The following is a 21378-nucleotide window of genomic DNA, read 5'->3' as shown; positions in this document are numbered from 1 at the left end:
TTTACCCACGTTGTTTTGGGATCTCGAAACCGCCTTATTGTTTTAAGCACCTTAAGTGCTTATTGGGTCGAATATGGTATGCAAGATCCTCTATTACCTGTAGCAGAAATACAAGAGTCTGAGGTGTCTGATACCAGGTCTAAATGGGACAGTATCCAAGAATTTACTGGTTGCTGTGCAATGGAACTCCTTATTTTCCTTTAACATTAAACATGTTTTGTACTTTAGTGACCTTGGCTGATATTAGGACATTAAGCTTAAACAAAACTTAAATGAAACACAATTGGCATTATTTATTCATGGTGGCCTTGAACCAGTGTGATTGGCCTTTGATATTTAGGCATTAAAAGGATACAGTGTATTTTCCACATGTTGTTAAAGTTCTGGACTAACAGTAATAAAACTATCCGGGTGGATGACCAGAGCTATTGGTAGATTTCCTGTGTATTTTGTAAGAGATATATATAAATCGGAAACTCTTTCATTGTCATTGCTGATAGCAGAGGAACCTGCCTTAACATACCAAAGTTATCCTCATATGTAACTTGTACGGGAGCAGAGGGGCCTATCATTACATACCAAAGTTATCCTCTTATGTAACTTGTACGGGAGCAGAGGGGCCTATCATTACATACCAAAGTTATCCTCTTATGTAACTTGTACGGGAGCAGAGGGGCCTATCATTACATACCAAAGTTATCCTCTTATGTAACTTGTACGAGCAGAGGGGCCTATCTTTACATACCAAAGTTATCCTCTTATGTAACTGGTACGGGAGTATATTGAAAACCCCTATTTACATACTGGAGTACATCTGTTAATGTAAAAATGTCGGGGGGGATCTTTTGTATAATGTATCTGGTAGAACTAATGGTTCTGGCATATTATGTTTGGTGGAAGTACTTGGCCTATGTGTCCTCACACAAAGCAATAGTGCACAAAAGTCATCCTGATCTACAGTAAGGAAGTTCATAGATGTATATACAATACAGTATCATCACAATTATTTACCAGGCTCCAAAATGTTTCCCAGGCCAAAGTGATTTAAAAAATAATACTGGAATTCATCATCAAATGAAAAAATATGAATACAGAAATGTAAGACATAACTAGAATCTGTTTGGAAATAGTCAATGAAACTAAAACGATGTTTTTAATGCCATCATTATGTGAAAATGGAAAATAAAAACGTTTTCGTTTTCTGTAAAGAAAAATGACACCTTTTGTTTCGGTAAAAAAAATCCTTTCTATGTAATTTAGCCTCTTCATAAAAATCCAAGAAGGTCCATTTCACAAGGGATGCAGCATCGTTGGAAATGATGTGCAGTGACTCTCAGAACTCATGATTTTCATTTGTACATTGAATTATGTCAAGGTAAGAATACCCCTTTTAGTATAACACAACTCCATTCTTCATCCAATGCATCAACTCCAACTGTTGAATTTGGTCCTGGTCAGAAGAACTACATGGCATTTTAAGAATGTGCAAGAGCGTACACCAAGGTGATGGTATTGGACCTTACTGTTTGGGAAATAAATATATACACACATTGACCGAAACCTTGGTCTTCAAATGGTTTAATAAAACGTCTTATATCATATAAAAACAAATCAATTTAAAAGGGGTTTTTTTTCAAAACGTCGGAGATGGCTTTGTAATGTTCAGGAACAAGAATTAGCATTTCACTCCAATCCGGTCAACATTTCGATGTTGTGGTGAACATTTTTCCGACTCGCACATTGACAATTATGTTCGTTTTTTCTTCCTTTTTTATAGTTCAGGACGATAGAGAATATAAATGTATACCAAACACAAATGATACTAATTGACCCTTGAAGCCCCATTGAAGAAACTGTAAACGAAGCAAAAAATACGTCAACAGATCGACAGTAAAAGTGTTTTATTTATTTCTTAATCTAAGATTGATCACTGAAGTGTGTGTATCAAATCCCACTAGTGTCAGCAAAGCCATTTGTAAAACAGTCCTATAGCAGACAGCCTACTCGTATATAAATTGATTTTCCATGAATGAGAATGCAATACAGGAGATCAGTTATTTATTTTTACAGCACCTTTTTTCAATTGAGAGAAATGTACTTTCCACTATTCACGCTTAGCTGACACGAACACGAGTAGCCTATTACGAGGAACTGTCGTCCCGAACCCCAGAGGCAAAAACTTGGACCCACAAAGTAGATATATACTAACTAGATAAGAAAAATCAATTTGGCACTGTCCATTGGAATAGTATGACATTACCTTTATATTGTAATTTTCATCGGTTTGATTGAACATCTTATTTTTTGGGAGTAAGTTCTTTTTTTCCGATAACGATGATTTTATTACTAACAGGGCCTAGAATATTTAATCTTCATACCAATATGTAACGTTCCTGATGATGGTCACGTGAAAAGCACATGGTACACCCTCGTGAAGTCATGATCACGGCCGGTAAAAGTTGTACGTGTATACGGAAAACTTTGGCACTTATGATTATATAAATTTGTGATAATAAGATATTTTAGAATAAAAAAAATATTTAGAGCTACATAGATTAAGTACATTGTATCGTAAAAGTGGGGGGAAATATTGTAGTTTTTCGTTCTTGTAGGTTTTGTAATTTTGAGCGAGGTAACATTTAATAAATGTAACGTATTGCCTTAGATATATGTACACCTATCTACATCATCCGAATTATGATCGATAGAAATGTATTTAATTACAAAGAACATTAGCATTTTATGACCTAAATTCCCGTAATAAATCACTGTCGTCCATCATCTTTAAACATTAATAATAACTTCAGGCGTTTCAAGGATTTAAGCAAAAACGGATTTCCCAAATCAAATTTCTGGCTACAACGAGCATCATTCAAAACGACATACTAGTCGCTTTACATACTATTCACATCTCTGACGGCCTTCTTGAACCCGGTATTTTTAGTATTTTCCGGATGTATGAATGCATGTTTCAGAGATAAGAGAGCCCGTGTCGGGATCCATTACATGTTTCCGCTCGCCCCCACCTTTCCAAAAAACACCCATTCATTCAGGTAAAATTAACGTTTTTCTTAAAGCTGACATGCCCCAGGTAGTATGTTTTTCCGGTAACTTCTCTGACGGGAGCAAATTCCACAGTAAACAGTATCCGCGCTAAATGGGTTTTAAAACGTTATTATATCATTAACCTCGAAACGGGCAGATTTATTAATATTTCCATAAGTTCATGCAGGATGTATACTTTCTATAAATATATGCAATAGTTAGAATTATTATATATATAACAGTTTAGATATATTTTGATTCGAATCGGAAAGCTTACAGCATTTATCTTAACGTGGTCGTGTTCGGTCAAAATGGTAATTATCGTAAAAAAATATTTTTTGTCTTACATTAAAAAAACATTTTTCGTCCTACATAAAAAATATCTTTCACCATACATAAAAAAAATAGTGTTTTACGTGAGCACGTAAAAGAAAAAAATATTTTTCACCCTACACAAAATATATATTTTTTGTCCTACATTAAAAAATATTTTTCTTGTCACTTCTGTGCCGCCGTAGAAAAAAGACATTGTACAAAATGTACCGTAATAACTTTGCCGAACTTCGATCTATTTGAAAATGTAATCTAAAGCGGCCAGAGAGGCGACGACCGATTATGAATTATAGACCTCGACGACAGGTAACAATAACATTTTATTTCGAAAAAATAAACTATTAACGGGCGCAAGGGGCAGTGATGGTCCCTGTTTCATAGTGTTGAATCGCTGAATCGCTGTGGTCGGAAAGCTGTAAGCTAGTTCTAGCTTGTGAAGATCCATCGTGGTCATTTAAATACTGGTTACAGTTTCAACTGTCACTTCACTTCCGGTTGCGCATAGCATTAAAAACACAAACTGTACAGTCTATTTACACAAGTACTGTGATATAAAAATATCATTTATATATTTTGACTTGCGTGGTTCCATGCCAACCGTAATTTAATTGTCATTCTCCTCAATCTTAAGAACATATTCACAGTTCTCATTCACTATAAAAAAATTGTAGTTTGAGACGGCTTTCAGTCGCCCCTGTAGTTCATATATACAACATTACACATAGTTCGTGCTTGGTTTAAATAATGTCACTTAACACATTAAAAGGGGAGGCAGTAATCCCCAGTTTATTCGTGCTGAATTAATTGTTGCAGAGCTGTGGCGGGACAAATTACCCCAGACAGCAGATACAACCAGATCGTAATATTCAGCGTGGTGTCACGTATGGTGGTATAAGTTGGTGTGGTAGTATTTGGAGTTTCAGTTGACGGATATTGAATGTTGCAGAGCTGTGGCGGGACAAATTACCCTAGACAGCAGATACAACCAGTTCATCAATAGTAACAATAGCTCACATGACGTTGTTGATGGTTGGTCTATTTCTCACTCACACTTCACTGCATGAATGATGGTTTGAATTTTCGAGGGTGGTTCTTCCAGAATTCATTGAGGCGATTTTTAAAGCTGTTTACAGACGGGCTGACACCACTTCCTCTGGTAGGGAGTTTCAAGGCTGAATGATTCGATTACTGAAGAAATTTGCTGTCAGCTGTTCTATAGCTTGCATTCGTTTTCGGGGCTGTGACAACAACTAGTGCCACATATTGGCGCCTAATATAAACAGTATAAGTCGCAAGTCGGCACCCAGATACCAGACAAGGCATTGGATTGTATTCTTCCATTTCTGGCTCTAAGTGGTACGGGTTATGATATTCTACCAATAAGATTTCGAAGTATAGTCACGAAATATATTGGCCGTTGGGCGGTGATTGTTTTTCGGGGATCTACAATTTCTTTATTAATAAATCCTGGTATCCCAATGTGTGATAATTGCCATGAATGGTAGGAATTCAAAACAGCCAATCAAAATTCATTTAATAGCACGCGCAGTTCTGAGTAGACCAATGAACCTGGCCCCCTACCAGATCTGGCACCTATGGGGCACTTAATTATAAATATGGGTTTTGTGTCCCTGACACTGACTAAATTTTTCAGTTAGTTCATACTTCTAGGGCATCGTTCGATTGACGCCAGTCACACGAATAGAGCGTGCTCAACACTTGTCTATTTCAGAAGAATCACATTTCATTTCTTGTTGTAGCCCAACTTTCCTCGATCTTATCTCGCTCGATTTTGTTACATATGTGTTGCTCTCCGGGTTTCTCTTTTATCTTGTTTTTTTTCCCAAACACTCGTAGATTATCAACGAGTTCATCGTGAATTTGCTTTTTTAGTGTCGATATACGTACGTCTTCATTGTCGAAAATTCGCTTAGAAATCTAGGCGTGATTGATTTGTTCATAGTTAGTTCCTCGTCGTACTTACACCATATAGTATATATCTTACTTACGAAGGTCATAAAAGGGTACAACTTATGCTAATGCCCAGTATTTAGATCAATCCCTTACTTTTCATTTACACCCGGGCCGATTCCGCGATCGACCGAAAGAAGGTAAGGAATAACTTAGTTTTAGTTATAATATTATTGCATAAAATAATGGAATGAAGCAAACAATTTAATGTTTTTTTCTGAACCAGGTTGGGCTTTCTTCTGTGACCATCATTGGCCTTATTTATAACTTATAACTTACGTCCTTACAAGACCAATGCAACAAATACCTTCTCCAAGATGTTGCTATTTAAAATGGTGATATGCATGGTATGACACTTTGTGGTGATATACATGGTACGACACTTTGTGGTGATATACATGGTACGACACTTTGTGGTGATATACATGGTACGACACTTTCTGGTGATATGCATGGTACGACACTTTGTGGTGATATACATGGTACGACACTTTGTGGTGATATACATGGTACGACACTTTGTGGTGATATACATGGTACGACACTTTCTGGTGATATGCATGGTACGACACTTTGTGGTGATATACATGGTACGGCACTTTGTGGTGATATGCATGGTACGACACTTTGTGGTGATATACATGGTACGGCACTTTGTGGTGATATGCATGGTACGACACTTTGATATCAATGTGACGCTAAATCATGCAAAGTAAAAAAAAGTGGAGTATCTCAGAGAAAAAAAATCATCGACTTAGCCCCTACCTCGCAACTATCACGTGGTAAAATTACTGACCTCTTGACCAAGATGTCGCCGCTTTATCTAGACAGAATTACCTGCCGTAGTTTTTATACTGTATTGCATGATCCTGAAAGGCGACTAAATTTGGGATACTGTTTTCTCCTTCTTATTTATCTTTTTCTTTTGACACCGCCTCACTTTTGGACTTGAGTTGAGCGTTCCGAAAAGAGAAAGGCTATGGGGTGTGCCCCATGGCCGATATGCACTACACCATAGTCTATAAAAGTGGTATTTCACTTTCTGATCCTGCTAAGCGCTCAGCATAAAAGGAGTTCGCCCGTTATCATTATAATGTGTCCGAGTGGAGTGTGCTGTTTTAGTATCTTTGGTAGTATGTTACAATAAGATAGCGCTATAAACAGAACAAGATCGAGTGCCACTATTTCAAGGAGACACAACACAAATATACCACAGCCTCCCACAACGTACAGACATTTACACACAAAGGCACTTTGCATACAGGGAGGTCGTTATTATATGACTTTAACTTTTCACAGAAAAAACCTAACAACCAACTAACCTACATTGTACCTCAAAAAAATATAAGACTTATTTCGACTATAAGTCATATTTTTTCTACTCCATTGCCAGGCTTCGCACCGAAAATATTGTTTTCATCCCAGCTTAGCGAAGAGATGAAGTACGTATCCTGTGTTCTTATTTGGCGCCTTTACCGGAGTTGTGTGTATTTCGTACGTTTTACTGAATAATCTGGGACAAAATGCGAAACATATTTTCACATAGATATGTGGAAATATTAGCTAACTTTCTTGAATCGCTAAACATTTTTTTACCAATCCATTGAAATAGTTCTTGTAAACAGCGTATTTCCATTTGATAAAATTAATATCCTGTCATGGCTTTTTATTTGTCTGATAAAACTGCGTGACTGAAAATTAAAAACTAATTTTACAAAGGTTTACCTCTTATACTAATAGTAGCAATAGAAAATATTGCTGTATAACAAAAAGTTTTGTCAATGCAAATATTTTTAATATGCGTTTAATATCTTCATTTTCAAATAAAATTAAAAAGCACGGGTTACATTTGAGTGTATATCCTTTTAAGATATCTTGATATCTACGCAAGTGGCCACAAAAAATGATTCATCCGACATTCAGACTAGTAACCTGACGAAGTGTTTCATTTCATCTTAACTCTTTATAGGTCACATCAACACATTATTCGGATAAAATTTCAGGAAATTACACGCCATTACACATATGAATAAACATTTATTTTGTAATCGTTCTTTTTGTCATGCAGGGGGTGGTGTGCGAATGCAGTAAAACTCCGGAGTTCGATGACCGGTTTCACAAGGAAACATTAGAAATCGAACCAATTTGAAAGGTCAAGCCAATTCGATGGCCGTCGTCTAAGTACATCTACACACCATGTTAGGGACTGCACTATTTTCTGATAAGGTTATGACTAGATTACCATTATTAATTGGCATATGTCTTGTGCCCTGGTCAAGATTATATCATGACTATAAAAGAGATCTAGTTTCTTTTCTCGCTTAGCTATAGTGCCGCTCAACATATCGGATGGGACGACTGGTTTGCCTGTCAATAAAATGTGGCTGGTGAGTGAAATAATCATACCGTCCTCGGCATCTGTCAGAAACCTCCGTCCGTCGTTCATCAGAGTTATGGCATCGCAGCTAGTCAGTGGGGTGTGCTATTCGGTGTCTTTGGTAGTGCGGTTCAATGGGATAACGCTATTCAAAAGAGACAACGCGAATGCAATACCACATGCATACAAGCATCCACCACGAACAACACATCGCATATGCCATCATTATATATTGCATTTCGCTTCGATTTATTTACGTTTTGTGTTTTTCATGGAACCATAAATGTATAATCAAAACCAAAACCGATCATTCCAAAAGACTTGGTCAAAGTGTATCTACAGGTGCACACAATCTGCTTCTTATTTGAAACGTGTCAGAAATGCACCAGAAATTTAAGACACGTTTTACGTCAATATGCTTCCGGTTCATTCATTACTGGTCTCCGTCATTTTGTACTGTCCTAAGTAAGATACAGACACTCATAATTTTGAATATTCGCAAAATCTAGATACTTTACTTTTTATGATGTCTTCAAGATTGTGTGCTTGACCTGTACACGATGTCCAAACTTAAAACTTATTCAAACACCCCATGGCATGCTCTCGAAGCTCTTAACTCGGCGAAAATAGCACATGTATCGCAGATTGTGAGTTCGAAACCCAGAAGGATACAAATCAAGGAATAGTGACGTCACTTGTCTTATGACGTCAATTACATTAAAATATGATATAAAACCATGAAGTGGTTTAGTTTCAAAATTTATTTGAACTCTCTTAAGCGATTTTCTATAATTATATTCTATAATTGAGTCCGCTTGTATACATGGAAAGCTATGAATACATATTGTAAGTAGAATGAAAATGGTACTCCAGTTACAAACTGATTCCTTGTTAACTCTCTTACAAATTCAATACTACCGTGACCTCTAGCTTTAACCTCCATTAAGCAACTTAATTGTCATGATGCATATCTCTCCCACTATTAAAAAACTCCGTCATTTTTAACCGTTGTCGATGACGAAATAGGTGCATACGCCATACTTCCGGTTGAAGTACTCGAGAGCCGACCATTTTGAAGTGTGTCACAAGCACCGGAAGTAGCTGCTGACACACTGCCCGATACAGGACCGTCGACTGTCCTTGGATTCGTCAGAAACAAAAAACCTACTTAAACGTGTTTCGTGAAAGGTTCACTTTCGAGTGGATGTGGAGCCGTACTCATTCTTGGCCCCGTTCGCCTCAAAAACTATCGTCAAATGAGTGGAACTAAAATGAATGGAATTATTTCTCTTAGTTAATCAGAATGAATCGAACTGTGCCTATCAGTATTTCAATAATCGGCTCCTCTTGGCTGATTTTTTTTACCTTTGCAGCGCAACATATTGCGCACATAACGAGCATTTTCATTGGTTTAAAAAATGACGTCGTTGTTTGTAACGTTGTATCTGATTGGCTAATACATAAGACTGGTTCCCGCCTCAGTTACCTCCCTTGCGTACACTTCACTGAGGACAGGTAACGAGTAGCCATCTTGAGTGAGAATTCCAACTCCATTGTAGTGCGCATCATTTCTGCGCATTATATGTCATCATGGAGACGGCTACTTCCGTTAAGAGAAAATAACGTCATTAACGTCGTTCCTATGAACACACTAAACTCTGTTAGCACGAAATGATTTCAAAACTTAAGATCTTATTTAATTTTGTTTATATATCGTTCAAATAAATTATTTATTCTTTACGTTAAGATCCGTCGCTTCGTGCGTAAAGGGGTTTCCCACGTCTAAAAAAAGTGATACCAGCGAACCGGATATGTAGATTGACCAATCAAAAAAATCATCATGGTTACCCGCTACCGGTCCCTAGTGAGCGGAGCGCAGCCTGGCGGAGAGTAGAGAACTAAGGGAAGGGAACCAGTCTACTAATACATTGGCGTAGCGCATTTTCGGGGGGGGGGGGATCCGTCAAGAATTTTGAAATTTTACATCTTACATTACATTTAAGTACTCTATAGTACGCTTCTCGGGTATTTAGAGTACACTATTGTTACATCTTTATAATAGAAAAAAAATAATCCTTATACGCAATGATATGACGCAGGGAAATATCACACCGAAACTGGCAAGCATTCTCTAATTTTAGAACATGGACCCGGATGTGCGGAATTCCCCAACTCCACATCCGGGTTGGTACTCTACCTGTTTGTCTCGTAATCAAATAAATAAGTTGATTGTTTGTCTTATAAAAATCTGACAAAGAAGTAAAAAGTAATGTGATCTTATCAAAGCGACTAAGATCTATATAAAGGTTTCGTATCTTTTATTTCATCTAAATTATATGTTATAAAATGTATGACTTTTATAAAATGTTATAACTTGAGGAATATCGTTTGTGTTTTCCGGAACATTTACAAGTAGCCTTCCTTTTGTTAGTTTACAAATTTAATTTAGCTGAATCTGCTGAGGGAGTTTCAAATATAATTGTATTTAAATTATACATACATCGAATCACTTTGTAAATTTTGTTTTTGTAGTCCTTTTCCGAGAAGAGAATTAGCGGGAATCCATCTTTAATAACATTATAAAAATCCAGAAAACAGTTTTTGAGAAAACATTATGTTATGCTGTGGCCGATATCGATATAAATCTATGTAACTAAGATAACAAAAATGTGTTCAAGAAAGAAACACAAAGTGATATTCGTCGAAATCATGCTATATCATCACATTCCATCATGTTTGAAAAATATTGAATGGTATGACAAAACGTATAGACGTAGTTTAAAGTACAATTTGTAAAATCAATTTAATTCTGGTTTATGTACTGCTCAAAAAGGTAAAAAAAACTAAGATTAGGGTTAAAAGTTGAATTTCTTAATGAACGAAAGAACTGACAATACAGCAATTTCTATTATAATTATTTAATGGACTATTTTTATTATTTAACTTTGAAGTCAGTTGGGTATTCACCCGGTATAGCGTCCACACAAATCTCTCGACAGGGGAAGGCCATATAAAATTTCTGCTCCTTTTTAATTCAGTAAACGGTAAAATTTCACACAGGATAATATATCATACGTGCTCGCTATCTTTTATATGACAAAAAGTCACAAAGGAATTATTAGTCCGTCTTTTCAGACCTGCGGAAGCTGTGCGGCCGACCGACGGAAGGCCGGCGTGTGATTGGTTAGGTGTCCCACGACAGGTGGGACTCGTGTACACACACCGTGGGAAAAACCACAGAACGTGTCCGGGAGACAGCACGCGCGCACCTGTGTCGTCTGCTTCTTACACTACCGAAAACAATTGCCGTTCTTATTCTTTTGAGAGCTGAATGTGGCACAAGATTTTGCTGAATGTCCGGCATTGTTTGAGGTGTCCAGTGAAGCGGTCAGACGGAAGTGGCCATAGCTTACTCGGCTCTTTGTGTACGGTCAAGCTATATGATACGTGACACTTGTCGCAAATGTCCGGTTATTCATTTTGGGTCATAAAATTAGCTTGACATTAGATGTAATGGCTGACGGAAATGTGTTTTAAACGTGATAATATATACTCCCTTTAAATTTATCCTGTCTGCATGGAAAAAAAATGGTCGGGATTTGTCTTTTATGAATGGTGTTAAATATCAGTCTGGTCATACATGTAGCTCAAATATTGAACAGTGACCGGAAGTAGGCTTAGTGAAAAAAGAAATCGTTCAAGTCTGTTACAAATTACTTTTATCATAATTGAGAAGAATCGTATTACATGCAAATGCTTGTAAACAGAAACGAGCAAAGAATAATATTGTAAATGTTTTATGTTCGATGAAAATATAAATTGGACAGTGCTCCGCTATATGATAAAGTGAGGCGACCGATTATTGACTCAGTGTAGAATAAATTGAGATACCGGTTATTGATCTACTATATGATAAAATGAATTGACCAATCCTTGATCAAAGTGAAGACATTCTGACACTTTGTGTAATTCTATCGGAATTTTTCTCTTGTACACGCTAGAATGCCTGTGTCTGGTGGCACGGACAGAGGAGAATTGGGTTAAGCATAACTAGAAGATAAGTGTATTGAGCGAAACATATGTTTCACAGTTCAGTGAACAAAAGACTTCTGACACTTGGACTCTCTGCCTACACATCCTCTGGACATGTCGGTTGTTGAACTTTTACAAGTACTTTTTCATCGGGAGAGGTCACAAGACGGACCTTGGATTTTATTGTGTTGTTAATTGCTTACGACATAGGATTTCGATATTATTTTATTGTAATTAATGCTGCTGTCCAAAAAATATTGAAATAGCTGTTGGTTGGAAATTAGTGCCAAGTCCCTGTGGACAGACTTTGGATTTGATTGCATTTATAAATAAGACAAAGAATTTCAGTATTATTCCATTGTATTTGATATTGCTATCAAAGACCTATGTATCGAGCGCGGATTACAATCGATGGATTGGTATCAATCGTGCTATACTTAGAAAAGTTCTTATTTTTATTCTTTTTGTATATTGTATTCCACGAGAAATCAACGAAATCCAGAAATTAAAATACGTGTAAAACAAATTATCAGTAGTTGAACTTCTACGGTTTGCTGGTGATGGTTTTTTTCAGAACCACGCCTTCCCCTTTACACGTAATTCTTGCATGTCTTGAAATGATCTTTGTTTTTGAACGAGTTAAAAACAAAAAAGAACAAACAAAAAAGTTCGTCATAAGTTCGTACAAAAGTTCACTGGTGAGCTTATGAAACATGTTGCACTCTAAGAAAACGTGTTTATTCTTTCAACTTAAACAATGATCTAGGTTACATTATGTAGGGACGATTTGCTGAAGTCGTTAAAACTAATGTCATCACGTGATCTGGTATATCAGCCAGGCTAAAATGGACAATATTAGTTAGGTTTTCTCTCCCATATCCGCCGTCATTATACAAATCAGCCATTTGTCGAGATTAATATCAGTATTCCATATCTATGGTGTCTTCCGCTTCGATACATGACAGTGTGTGTGTAAAATAGGGATCGTCTCCGCGGTGTAGTGTCAGCTGGCAGACACAGCGTAATTAACGTTTTAAATAAAAAATAATTGGCTGGCTCTTGAAATTGATTGAAAATAAACGTTTGTTATTGGTCAATTACCAGTTATGTTACTATTCTCGGCTGTCGGGGTGACTGTGTGAAATTGATCAAATTAATGTTGCCGAGGTCGTAAAGATGAACGATATCTTTGAAAAGAACTGAGGTGTGTAAATGATTAACAATCTGAACATTTTTTTTTCATCTGGATTAAGTACATATACACAAATTTCGTTTTATGTGCACGTGCACATTGTTCTATTAGTCCGTAGATGCCGTGGTTTGGATTTTTAGAAAATGATTAATTCATATTACCGACATAATTCCGGACACGCTTCGACAAATTCCGTCATATTACCGGCATAAATCCGAACACTCTTCGACAAATATTCCGTTATATTATCGATTGAACCGAAATTATCGAAACTTCATATGAAATTCATTTCTCTTTCAATTCTGACCCCATTGTACTGGAAATTCAATTGTTTTACACAATTAAGATGTTCAGTGTACAGTTTTTAGAAGGAATGTTTTATTATACAGTTGAGGTTTTTTTTAAGATCGATTTTTGATACGCCTTAATGACGTACGTTTACCCATTTTCTTTGATTGGAATGTTCGTCATTTGGGAAAGTCACGTGACCTCCTTCTTACGCGAAAAGGGCGTATCCTTGCATCACACCACAATCGCTTACATTTCCTTTTCAAAAAACAATATTCAATTGTTTACACCACTACCATATGATACATTTCATTAACGTTGTAAATGTTCAAAACTTCAGAAAACCAGATAGATTTGAATATAAAAAAGAGAAAGCTGACATTACGAAACCGAAGCGGACTCAAGGAGACTGATAGAAAAACCGCTCATTAACATAATCATACATTTGATTATAAGTATATGCCGATTAACGTTTGTGTTCCAAGTAAATAACCCCATTAATCTTACTTGACAGTTTCGTATGTCAAATGCGGTCCGGGCTTGATTTTTTTAATAATGTGGACAAAGCGGAAGTGCGGTTTACCACTTCCGTTTTACGCTTGAGTAAATATCCGCCCATCTCCGTGTTACGCAATGCTAATACTTCATTGATAACACGCTTCACTGTGTTATCTTTATCACAAAGCAAACATAGGATTTCCTCCGCATGTTTTCATTCTAGACACGTCTGCGCTATTACATTACAGGGCAAAAAAATCTGTATTTCTTTTCTTTGCTCTAAATGATGAAAATACGTTTAACAAACGTGTACATTTTGACAAAGACGCACAAAAGGAACAGCGTAAAATGTATTTTATGTAGTTTTCTGATTTTGATGCATTTATATTCATTAGATATGGAAAATTTAAAGCTTTCACATACAGCTTGTATATTGTACAATGGATCTCAAAATTAGCAACAAACCATTCGTCACATCAAGTTATGATGTCTTTAAAACATTTCCAGACGGTTTGGGGTCTAGGACCACGGCATTAACGTGCATATAGGTATAATGTTTTATTTCAATCTGCCCTCAAAGTCCGTGTGTGTGGCTGAAGTACTGTAAAACGGGATTTTCTACTCTCAACTATGCATCGCTCCGAAAATAGACCAATTAACCAACTAGAGAGCACTTGGTCAAGATCCTGGCCAAAATGGTACTCCTGACCTGTCTAAGTATTTGTGAACACAACCAATCGGAGATATAACTGATACTAGGGCAGGTAATGCAGTCTATCAATTTGATGTTTGTCTTCTTGAGATAGCGTAAAATTTCAACTGGTTTTATAGTGTAAGCTGACTGTCCCGTGCTGCAGGCGACACCCGGTATTCTCATTGTTAAAGGATTCGTGCAGTCAATAACGATAATTTCAGTTTATGCTGGAAATGGCTTTATTAGCACGTGTAGAAACCTCTCCGTGCCGCGCGCGCCGGAATAACCTGTAAGACGTCGATATCGAGGTCAAATTTTCTGACCACCCGATTAAGCATATTTTCTAGCTCTAAACCGTGTGACGTCATAATAGTCCGTGGCTTATAGCTGTACTATGACTGATGTGCTATCACTTATATCGATGGCACAGGAAAAGCCGATCAACTATTTTTTATGATTACTTTTGAGTGAAGTTAATCGTACAATAACTTTGGCTCGAATGTAAATAACTAAAAGAGTGAAATTCGATGTTTCAAATACTCTTATTTATGCTCTAATAGCAGGTATCTTCGTGTAATTATGAAAGAAAATCCGCACAGAAATAAAAGTTTCGGATTTTTTTTTTTTTTTTTTGTCGTGGAGTTCGGCAACGAATAAGCTTTAATTAGATGATATTTTCCTGTAGTCTGTATCTTTGATACATTGTAAATTGCAAAGTTTGTGACTGTAAAATGAAATTTTGCTTAACAAGTAAAGAAATCCTTAATTAAAGCATCGAGGATATGATGCTTGACGTACGTACACACCGATGATTGATCATTACAAACATTGTGTTGTGTGTTGCTAACCGAATAAATTGAGATACATTTATTACAATACCGCAATACGTTTCAACATGTGGTAAAAACAATTTATTTTTGATATTATAAAAGATCAAAATATTGAAACATTAAGCAAAACAAAACAAATCTATTTTTTTTAGACAGTGCGTTTGCTTTCAATTTTTAATCGATATACGAATAGATACACCGATATAGATATACAATTAGCCATGCCTTTGGTTTGATGGTTATGTAATACCAGGACCAGGTTGTTGTTTACCTGTAGCAACGCCATTCATCGAATTCACCTGTAATTACCTGGCCGCGGGCAATCTGCTATTCGGTGGACTGTATCGGGTATTTGGTATTGTCTTACTGTCAATCAGGTTAGGACATCTAATACGTCGGTATCGAGTTCCCAAAACGACGTAGGTAAAGTACAATTTACCGTCGATATCCAGTAATTATGACGTCATCATTTGACGCGAGTTTCGTGACGTCATAATCACTGGAAGGTGGGACTAATCGACGGCAAATTGTACTTTACCCACGTCGTTTTGGGATCTCGGAACCGCCGTATTGGATTGTGATTTGAATTATGAAAACCCCGTATATCTATGCTCTAGGTTTTTTACTGTCACCTCCAAAAATTATTCCAGTCAAGTACTGTAATAACGGTATCGTGGTATATAGCAATCTTCCGTAATTTCTAAAGTATTAGTAAGAATTCTAAGCATGTATTTTCACCGTTTCGAATCTACATGTATAGTCATACAAGAAGGGTTACAGCATTACCACACTAAATACACTTATTTAAATATCACTAAGTATGTTCATATATCACACTATTTAAATGTCGGAATGATATACAAAAGGATCGACAGTGAATAGGCTATTTTAAAAAATTAGTATAATTTTGAAATAATGTTTCTAAATCTGCACTTATACTGTAATTTAGAAACATATATCAGAAATATCATTGATGTATTCCCGTTTTTTAGTAAACGTTATGGATAAAGTTTCAAAGGCAACAATATAGATATATACATATTATTTTCGGTATAAGATCTGTACTGTTACTCCAATATCACATAACTGACAACCGTCCACAATTTATTTTTACTCAAAAACTGTGCCGTGTTTGCATCGTTATGACAGAAGTTTGAAATAAAAACACACATTCTAGATATATTCATGCTTATTTTTGTGATTTTACACGTAAAAAGATAGTGTTACATTATAATGTTTTTGTATTACACAGAAATTTACAACATGCTATCTAAATCTCAGTCCAGACTGATCCGAACATCATTTTGATATCGCTATCAAATGGGACTGATTATCTAATCTTAAGCAGAGATTTAGATATAATTTATTTACTATTTAAATCTCTGTCTAAAGTTAATATCAAATCTAAAGTTAGATATATGCTTGTTTGAATGTTTGAAATGGTGTAAATGGAATATTTTGAAACTGAAAATATCTACATCATAAAGCTAGAATAACGATTTACTCGGAAAACTCAAATTGTAGATCTAACGTATCCGTATATGTGCTGTATAGATGTGTAGTACTAGGCTTACCTTGTGTAGACGCGGACTAATGTGACATCACAAGACCACGTGACCGCCTAGCTCATTATCTGAACCGTAGACGACACTACCCGTAAATCACGACCAAAACCAACCGATAGCGCTAAAAGCTAAGCGATTCGTTGGGTGGGACTTGATTTTTCATTCATCCAAAGCAATATCCTGACGTATTATCAAAAAAAGTTTTGGCTGCACAAATCCTTTAACATAGCCAGAAACATACATACATACATGTATGTATATATGGTTCTGACATAGCATGCGTCTACTCGATCTTTTCATGATACTGATCTAGACATCTAGCTAAAGTTGTATCTGTCAAAATGTCTCCGGCTGGCGTCACACTAAAAGTATGTGTATTTACGTCATTCGTGCATATGTGGAAATTCAACAAATACCGATCAACTTATTGAATCTTTTTTTTTCAACAATACGAATTGTTTAAAAAGAATAGCAAAGGACTGCGTCTCGGCATCTTCGATACTCCAGTGTTACTTTCACTGGCGTTATATCCACGACAGTGATAGTAACCCCTGCAGTATCACACTTCTAGGAAGGTGTATCGGCCAAGGGACATAACTCGAATGTTTCTGACACGGGTGAATGTTCTGCTTAATGTTAAAAGAAACTCAAATAGAAGAAATATTGAACGGAAGTCCATATTTTAGTACCAGTCTGGTAAGATGTGATCGTTCAGGAAATTATATTTCCCTGCCAACGATGGTTATCTAAAATCCAGAGCTGTAAATATTAGACGTTAATACTGGGTACGATAGACATACACACGAAACAAAATGCTATACGAGTCGTTCCATAGTGAATTTCACCAATAGGCCAATCACCTTTCATCATGTCCAACTGGTAAAATAAATAATGATAAGTTCAGTTTCCGCTGATCGGGTTTCTTTAGGTTATTTTGCTAAACAGGAGAGGTGAAGGCGAGGGCGAAATTGATAAAGAAAAAGTATCATACGCCAAAACACTTGAGTAATACCTGAAAATAACGCAGACGCTGATATTGTCGTTCTGATGGAGGGTAATTTCTTTTGATACAGATGTAAGAAATAAACAAACATGGGTCAGTTTGATGTCTAACTTCAACCTAAGAGAAGGATATATACGAACGATGCAAAAAGACTGGAACACGTGTTTGTTTACGTCTAATTTACAGTCGGGCCTCTAACATGGGACCGTGAGGTTTAGATGGCGCATGGAAGGAGTTAGAGAACTCGGGAAAAAAACAACTGGTCTACGACTTATCCATGACCACTGTCCAGAGTGAGATTAGCAAAAGAACAAGGGACACTTTGATAATTCGGCTACTGCAGCACCGCGATAAGAAACAGAACGGTGTTTTACATTTGTATGCTGTTATTTATAATATCTATGACCCAAAAGAAAGGTTAAAATAAAATTGCGCTAGTACGCAATATGTTGTTTGAGAGCAATGAATGCGAACACTCAATGGATGTTTAAGCAATAACGCATTATGTCAAAATTATTTCGTGGTCATGCAAATGTTTTTGGGCGAATTCAATTATCATTAAATTTTGTCTCTACATGCGAACTAAGTATATATAATAGTTTATACTATTTAATTATTATATATTGGAGTTACTTCCCTTCTTTGAGGTAAGAACGCTTTAAAATAATTAAAATACATCGTAAAACTCATTTCAGCCATTCTAAATTGTAATTTTTATTTCGGGGGAGACCCCCGACCCCCCCCTTTTAGCGACCCCACTGTCTATAGATGTGCACAAGGATTATATTCAATGATATATGAAAAAAAGTATATAAAGTATATATGGTTGTGTGTTGAATTGGTGCGGCGCGGGGGGAAATATTGAGGACCTTTGCCCCCCATTACGTTTCATCTTCCTACGCCACTGATTACGCTCGCACACAAAGCTCGATTGTGTTGTGAAGTTTGTGATTTCGTATTTATTTTCTCTGCGTCATATACGTTCCTAGCCACCGCAGTCGGATCACCTCGAAGAAATTTCCGACAATGTTCGAAAATACGAAAATTACTCCGAGATGTTGCGATTGCACACTTTGCACGTGTCATGTTGTGGACACTGAACACATTGTCTTCAGAATTAATTTTAGTTAAATATATGTATGTATTTGGACCTATCGCAGTGTTCTTTCGCCATAGGTTCAAATACATGCATGTACCGTACGTGTGGATCAGCGCAGTGACTCATGACGCTACTTTTCTGTTTCCTAAAACCGAAGAGTGGCGAGTGTTGACGAATATCACATGGTTCGTGCTGGTATCTGCAAGCATGTCCAGATTGGGAATACGATCTAGAATGTAGGTCAAATATTGAAGATAATCAAGATAAGACAAACGATATAAATAGAGATAAAGGATGTTCGTCGTATGTGTAAGAATTATCTCAAAAGCTTCAAAACATTACTCCGTATGACGTAACGTTATTTTGTTGCACAACACGGATCCCTATGACGTGTGTAGTTATCTTTTATGAGGGCGTGTTCGATTTAAGTAAACGGCATCTACTCTCGAACCTGATAAGATACGGTACAAAGGATAAATATGCAGATTTTACATTAACGATAAACATTACATACTCCATAAATACTCACAAATATAAAGCCTGTGTAATATAGGCCTACAGCATTTATATCTTTGATAAACAAAATTGTAAGTTTCATCACCAAACTAAAGAAACAGTCTTTGAGACAACGCATATATATGACCTTGTTTAAATTAACTCGACAAGTGTATCGACTTACTGCCAGTTAAAAAGAATTATGTTCTTATGTGTTGTGTGTTGTCATATGACAATCAACATGACAAAAAAGTTCGGAGAAATTGTGTTATTTACAATCTGTGTTCCGTTTTATGATTGAACTTTTTAGTACCATTTCTTTCTTTAAAGGCCCACTACCTTTCCGAAGCAAAATTTAAAGGTTTCCGAAAAACATTAATATCCATGGCCTCAGATGAGTTAACAACACCAAACCTATGCAAGATTTCCTGGGTAATAATGATAACTGTGGAAATTCAGTTGTCCGTTTTGCCGTCTGTGCGCAGTGAGAGTAAACTACTACGCGGTATTTAGGACGACGGCGGGAAACATAAGACGACCCGCGTTATGAAAATTAACATTTCATTTATTTCAATTAAATTTTCTGAGAGATGATGATGAGTGTAGTATTAAAGATGTGTTAATAACTTTTGCGACTCTACAAAATTACCGATCTCGTTTTACAATCCAATTTTAAAAATAAAAAGCCGTTCTGGAAAGATAATGGGCCTTTAATCGTGTATGTAACGGACCTTAAAATACACACATATGTATCACCATTTTGCATCCCAACTTTATTGAATACGGGGTTTTTGAGACCCCAAAACTACGGGGTAAAGTACATTTTATCGTCGATTAGTCTCCGTAATTATGACGTCACGAAACTCACGTCAAATGATGACGTCGTAATATTATATAATCACCGAATGGTGGGACTAATCGACGGTAAATGTTGTACTTTACCCACGTCGTTTTGTGACCTCAAAACTCCCGTATTGTCAGTATCATCCGTTTATGTAACATTTTTCTAGGGTTGTCAAACCTCTATAGCAAGGACCTGCGATGCCGCAGTAAAATCGGACAAAAGGGTGGACAGCAAGACGGTCGAAGAGGCGGGCAAGAGAACATGACATCTCCAGTCATTGAGGATATCTGACAACAACTCCCAGTCATGTGACATGCATTATATATTTCAACGATCTGTATCGAGGTTACACAAAATTTCGGCCATATCGCACTTTTGTATTTACGGTGCGATATTGAGCCATGCGACAAATACAGCGTTGTTCTTCGCACTGTCGACCACTCTTCGCCGTCCGTCTTGTCGTTCTTCGCACGTCGCATTATCGCTCTTCCGCTCTTCGCACGACTTACTGCCGCTCTTTGCATGACGGGTCGCCAATATGACAGTGCGGCATGACCGAAATCAGGTACAATACTTTACTGTACAATGCAATTAATGGGGTAAAAACCCATTAAACCATCTATGTCAGTGGCGTAGGAAGATGAAACGTAATGGGGGGGGGGGGGGGCAAAGGTCCTCAATATTTCGTAACACCCCCCCCCCCCTCGCGCGCTCCGCACCCACAGGAGATATACTTTTTCATGTATAATTACATATAATCCTTGTACACATCTAATAGACAGTGGCTGCGCTACCTGGAAATAATGAATACACAAATTAGCGTGCGAGTTTGGGGGGTCTGGGGTATCCCCTGGAAAAACATTACGATTTAGAATGACTGAGATGAGTTTTACCATGTATTTTGATGCTTTTTCGAGCGCCGAAGGCGCGAGATTTTGGTATTTTGGGGGTCCGGGGTCTCCCCCGGGAATTTTTTTGACAATTTAGAACGGCTGAGATGAGTTTTACGTTGCATTTTGTTGAATTTGCGTGCGCCGTAGGCGCGAGATTTTGGTGGGTTTTTTTGTGGGGTACGGGGGTCTCCCCCTGAGAAAAAATATTACGATTTTGTA

Source organism: Argopecten irradians, chromosome 7, assembly GCF_041381155.1.
Source record: "Argopecten irradians isolate NY chromosome 7, Ai_NY, whole genome shotgun sequence".
Taxonomy (NCBI): domain Eukaryota; kingdom Metazoa; phylum Mollusca; class Bivalvia; order Pectinida; family Pectinidae; genus Argopecten; species Argopecten irradians.
The sequence above is the reverse complement of the archived record's forward strand: the minus strand, read 5'-3'. Positions refer to the sequence as shown.